Raw genomic sequence first — 6,141 nt, forward strand, 5'->3', positions numbered from 1 at the left:
GGCATCCTGCTCAACTGCTGCACAGTTAAGTGCTGGGGCAGGCCGGGCTCTCCAGGCTGCAGCCCAGAGGTGGTGTGCCCAGGGCCTATCTCTAACCTCTGCTTTCCTTGGGGGTAAAGTGCAATATAGTGGGTAAAAGAGAAATTGGATGAAACTCCTTAATTTGTCCCCTGCATGTGCAGCACTGGTGGCAGGGAAGCCATGGGGCAGCACGGTGTCGGCGCTGTGGGGGATGGAGGATGCTGTGGTACAGGAGCAGGCCCGGGGTCAGGGGACAGAAGCACTTTCTGTGCTCACTCAGCCAGGAACAGGCCTGGGAGCTGCCATGGGTTAAAGCCAACCAGCAGAAATGAGCGGTTCTGTGAGATTTTGCCCTCTGGTTTGTTGCTGGTTATGCGGCAGCACAATGGTGGTGGTGGTAGGAGGATGTGGCTGGTGTCCTTGCAGCCGAGCCCCAGGCTGGTGGTGTCCCAGGGGGCTGGGAGGGCTTGGGCAGTGCCTGCCTGCTTTGTCACTTTGCAGGGCAGCACCAGATGGGCTGTGTCACATCTGTGCTGCTGCTTGGGTGAGGTGAAGGTGCCGGGTGTCTGTCACCGCTCTGTCGCTGCGCCGGGGACACCAGAGGCTGTTTTTGGAGGGGTAGGGATGCAGCTTGGGGCTGTGCCCTGGCTGCAGCAGCAGCTCTGGGAAGCAAGGCCAAACGTGGTGGCCAGCTGTGACAAAGCGTCGGGGCCTTTGTCTGCACCGCTCCCCCCACCTGAGCCCTCAACCGCTGCGGAAGGATGGCAGCAGACGGCTCTTCGCCAGCCCGTTGTTAGTGTTTAATTATCGCAGAGCTGCAGCTCGCCGCGGTGGTCTCCTGGCGCAGCATCTCAGCCCCCTGCCCGAGCGGCTCCGCGGGACGGTGCGGAGGAGGCACTGCAGCCATGGCTGCTCGCTGCGCTGCCCGGCTGCCCGCCTGCACTGCGGCCCCGCAACCGCCGACCCGACCCGGGGGGAGGCACGGCCGCAGCTCGCTGCGCTGCGGGAAGGAGCCCAGGAACAGTCCCAGCTCTGCCGGAAGCTCCGTCAGGTGGGTTGTGGAGGGGTGTTGAGGGACGGGTGACCTGAGCTGGGGGGCTACGGTACCTGTGTCTTCCCAGGGTGCGTAAAAAGATGGCTCCTCCAGGTGGCTTCTGTACCGGTTGAAACAAATTAATAAAAACAAATAAATGTGTCCCTCATCTGTGGGAGGCGTCTGTGTGAGCAGTGGAGGAAGGTCCTGCTCGGCCTCTGGTGCGGTGGGAGGAGGGATGGGTCTCCCTGCAGCCACTGCTGAATGTCCTTTCCGGGCAAAGGGGTTTGCCCTGGGAATTCTGCCCCGCGCCTCCTTTTCCCCTTGAACACCCTGCCTGCCTCTCGCAGATCCGGGGCTGCTGTCATGCTGCAGTTCTTGGGGCGCAGCCACCCCCACAGGTAACTGACCGCTGCCCTCCCACCCCTCCCTCAGCTCGGGGGCTGGGGGCTTTCCTGCCACCCACCCCGCATAGCCCAGGGCACTTGGGTTTTCCCCCAAAAATGGCGTGGTGGGTGCTGTCCCCGAGCAAGGGGCGCTGCGGAGGGAGTGATGGAGCCAGTGCGGGCACCGGGTGGCAGCTGTGCCGCTGGCCTGGGGCACGGGGGCCCTGGGGACAGCCACTGGTGTTACCCAGCAGCACTGGGAGCCCTTTTGGCAGAGGTGGGTGTCAGCCCTCTGCTCCCCAGGTAGGGCCCTTCCCTTACCCCAGGGGAAGGGGCTGCCTCACAGCCCCCTGCATGGCCCCAGGGCCCTGGGCTCAAGGTCTGGGGTTCAGCTTTGCCCCCCCCCCCAGCCCTCTCCCAGTTTCCCAGGGAGGCCGGGAGAAGACCCGCACAGCAGAGACGCTGCTGCCTCCCCGCAAACACCCACCGCTGGCTCTCCGCATCCCCCCTGCGCTGCTGCTGACTCAGCCCTCCTCCGCTGCCCACCCTGCCGGCCACCCGCGTGGGGATCGCCAGGCATGGGCTTCCGTGGGCAGCGCTGGAAAAAGCGACATCCCACCGAGCCTGGCATCGCGTGTGGATGTTGCCAAGGTTTGAGCCTTACTCATCTCACACTCTTCCTCCCCTGTCCCCACCAGCAGGGCCTGATGCAGGCGGCTGGGGAGGGGGTGCTCCGGGCATGTGCCCCCAGCCCTGCCTGGCTCCTGCCCGTGCAGAGGCAGGGGAGAGCTGGGGACCATCCCCATGCCCTGCTGCCAGAGCGGGACCAAGCCGTTGGGAACAGCCCCCCCCTCCCTGCTTCACCCGCAGAAGCTTCCAGTTGTGGCTGAGTCACTCCCGCTGTAGCTCCTTCTCTCCTTGTTTTGGATGGAAGTTTTCCATGGAAACCCACGCTGGGCCGGGCCGCGGGCTGGGATAAACACGGCTGAATCACAAAAGGCCACTTCGCCAAGAGCTGTCAGATGGCAACAACAGCGCGTGCGGTGTGCGGGCAGCCAGGGGCAGCAGGCAGCTGTCCTGCCTTTCGGGGGGCGGCAGCACCCCCTCTCCCTGCCCCCCTGCCCCACCAACCTCACTGGCTCAGCCCTCCCCAGCCCACCCCATGTTCCCGTGGTGCCAGCATGTCACGGGTGCACCTTGGCAAAGCCGGGAGCAGGTCACAGGCTTTGGACAGAAGCTGTTTTTTTGGGACCCTGTCCACTCCTGGATGGAGGAATCCCAGCCAGGGAGAGCCCCTCGGGGACCCTCGCTGCAGCCCAGTCCTTGGCCTTGGGGCTCTGTAGGGTCAGAGGTCCCTGGGGAAGAGCCTTCCCACCCTCCTGGCTGTGTGTGGGGATGCTCGCCAGGAGCGAGGCGGAGGTAAGGCAACGCCCGCACCATGCCCATGCCCTGCTGAGCACCATCCCACCATAGAAATGGCAAGCGGCAGGCGCTGTCTTCCTCCCTGGCACTGCCGTGTTATTCCCTGGCACCGCCACGATCTCCGTGCTGAGGAGGAGCACGGGAGCTGGATGGCCTCTGTCCCCTGGCGCCAATGGCTGGCCCCAGGCCCAGCGGCTTGGAAGTGCCGTCGGAAGACAAGTCCCAGTGTCAGAAATCCAGGATATTTTTAAGGACTCTGGAAGACAAACTAATTCCAGGGTGTCAGCAGGAGAGACTTGGCCTTCAAAACAACAACAGCGCAGTTGGAGCCTTTCTGTGGCCAGAGCGTGGGGTCCAAGGGGCCACGGTGCTGCCAGCAGGACATGTCCCCTCACCCAGGAGTGCCCTGGGAAGGACCTGGGTGCCACCTGGACTTCACTGCGGTACTGTTGCTGCTGCCTGCCCAGGGCATGGGTGCGGAGGTTTATCCGGGGGATGGAGGGCGGTTTTCATGGCCAGCATCCCCTTTGGAGCATGGCTGCGGTGCCAATGCAGCTGCAGCTTTACCCAAGGACTGACGGGGCTGCCCAAAACTCCCCTTCCTGGACGTGTGCGGCACATGGCCCAGAGCCAGCACTGGGAGAAGCAGGGGGCAAAAGGCTGGAGATGGGGCAGCGCACGGTGGAGACCCGGTGCCTGCGATATGCCCCTGCCAGCATCTGCTCTGCTGCACCATGGCCCCTGGGGACCTGGCAGTGGCCGTGCCCTCCTGGGCAAGGGCAGAGCTGCCGGGTGGGTGACCCCAGTGGGCGGGTGGGTGCCCCTAACGGGGCTGCTCTGGGAAGGTGCAGCATGGGCAGGGGGCCCTGCCTGGCACAGCCGCTTCTTGGGTTTAGTTGCAGCCGGTGGGGGCCCAGCAACACCCATGGGAGCCCTGTGCTGGAGCTGCAGCACCCTTGGGGCCAGAGGTCCCTGTTCGGGGGCTGTCCCTGTCCTACCGCTGCCATTCTCACCCCACCGGGGGCCTGTCTGTGGTGTCCCCCGCACCCGCCTCAACAGGATTAGGCACCCCGCACCCCTCCGGGGGCTCTGCCGCCGCGACGCCCCTTCCAGCCTCGCCGTCTCCGGGACTTTGGTCCCCGCTGCCCCTAGCGAGTGTCCCTGCCCGGCCAGCACCGGTCGCCGCCGGCTGCCGAGGGCCCGGTGCCCGGTGGCGGGGCGGGCCGGGCCGCTCTGACTTCGCCTCTCAGGAATCTCCTGGCCGCGCCGGGCGGGTTGTGCAACCTGCGCCCGCCCCCGGCCGCCGCCCGCCCCGGCCCGTCGGGCCGCGCTCAGTCCCCGCCGCTCCAGCCCCGCCGTCGGGCCGCGCTCCGCAACGGGGCCCGGCCTCCCCCGCCCCGCCGCGGCACCGCGCACACCGGCATGGGGAGGGGGGACACGGCACCGCGGCTGCCGTGGGATGCGGCGGGATCAGCCCGGCGGGGGCGGCCCCTGGGCCCCGCCGGGAGGGCAGGTGAGGGGCTGCGGGGCGGGGGGGCAAGACGGAGGGGTTCGGGGGGGGGTGTCCTCGCTGTTCCCGCTGCCCGAGGAGGAGCCGCTCGGCGCCCGCCCCCCCGAACAGTAAGAGTTGATGTGCGGCGAGCTGCATCCTGCATGTGAGCTCCTACTGCCCCGGGAGGCGGGCCGCCCCCGACGGGACCCTGCCGCCCCCCCGCCCGCCCCCTCCTCCGCCGCCTCGGGTACCCCCGAAGAAGGGGGGGGGGGGGGGGAGCCTGTGCTGCCCGCGGTGCGAGTGCGCCGGGCCCGGCGACCATGGCTGTAGACTGTTACCCCCCCAGCGGCACAGTAACAATCTAAAGCCACGGTCGCCCGGGCGGCGTCGGAGGGGGGATGGGGGGGACACACACAGCCGGTGCCTTGGCGACGGCGAGGAGGCGGACCCGCCACCGCAGTGAGCGCGCCCGACCCCCACCCGCGGCGCGGGGGGGGCTCCCGGTTCTGGGGGGGGGAGTGTCGGTAGCATCCTCCCCCCCTCTCCCCGCCCCCCTCCCTCCCACGCGTGTCCGCCCCGCCGGGGGGGACCCCCCCTACCTGGGCTGCAGCGGGAAGGGGGGGCCGTCCGCCGTGGGGGGCTCGGTGTCTGCGGGGGGGGAAAGAGAGAGCGGGGTCAGGCGGGCACCGGGACCCCCCCCCCGCGCCACGCCGCGCCGCGCCGCTTTCCCCCCCTCCCCCCCCGCCCGGCGGGGAGCGCTCCCCGACGGCTCAGCACCACGGACAGCTCCCGCCCCCCCGGCGCTGCGGCGGGGCCGGGGCCGGTGGCGGGGCTGGGGCCGGGGCCGGTGGCGGGCCGGGGCCGGCGGTGGGTCATGCTTCAGTAGCCATGACTGTAGACTGTTACTGTCCTGTCCCTACGCAGCAGTAAGCAGTCTAGAGCCAAGGTGCCGACGCGCTGACTCGGGCTCTCCTCGACGGGGTCTCCGAGCTCTTCCGACGCCCCGGGAGGCAGCACCGGGGTGAAGGCGATGGATCCCCGGGCTGCGGGGCTGGCAGCACCCGGGCGGGGGGCACCGGGGTGGGGGGAAACGCGGGGGTGGGGGGTGCTGGACACAGTAGCACCGCGGGATGGGGCTGGAGGGGGGCTGTCCCGTCGGGGATGGATGCGGAGAGGCTCGGCGCGGGGGACAGCGGGCGCCGGTGTCACCCGCAGCGGGACACACACACACACACGCGCTTCTTCCCGCACCCCCACCCCCGCAAGGTGGGGGCGGCCGGGCCCCGCCGTGCGCCCCCCCCGGGGCGGCTCCGCGCACAGCGCCCGCCCCCGCGCACCGCCCCCGCCGGCGCCGCGCCCCGGCCCCGCCGCCCCCGCCGCCCCCCGCTGCCCAGCCCGCACGTGGGGCTGCGCCAGGCGGTACCGCGCCGCCCTCGCCCGCCGCAGAGCCCCCCCTGCCCCGGTCCCCTGGCCCGCTCGCCCCGCCCCCCCTTCCCCCCCCCCCCCCCCCCCCCCGGGGCGGTCAGGTGCAGCGCCCGGTGCCGCGGGGCTCCGCTGCCCCCTCCCGCCCCCGCACCGGGCTCCGTCCCTGCTTACCTGGGGGCCAGCCCTGCGGTGCCTTACCTCCTGCGGGCCCCGGAGCCCCTCGAGCCGGGCCCGGGCCCTGCGGCTCCCGGCGGGGGCCGGCGCCGGTGGCGGTGCTGCGCTGTCCGCAGCGCGCGGGGCTTTTATAGGATCGGGCTCGTAGTAACGGGGATCTCGGCTCATTCATAGAAAAGCATCAACCT

This window comes from Falco peregrinus, chromosome 2 (assembly GCF_023634155.1).
Source record: "Falco peregrinus isolate bFalPer1 chromosome 2, bFalPer1.pri, whole genome shotgun sequence".
Lineage (NCBI taxonomy): Eukaryota > Metazoa > Chordata > Aves > Falconiformes > Falconidae > Falco > Falco peregrinus.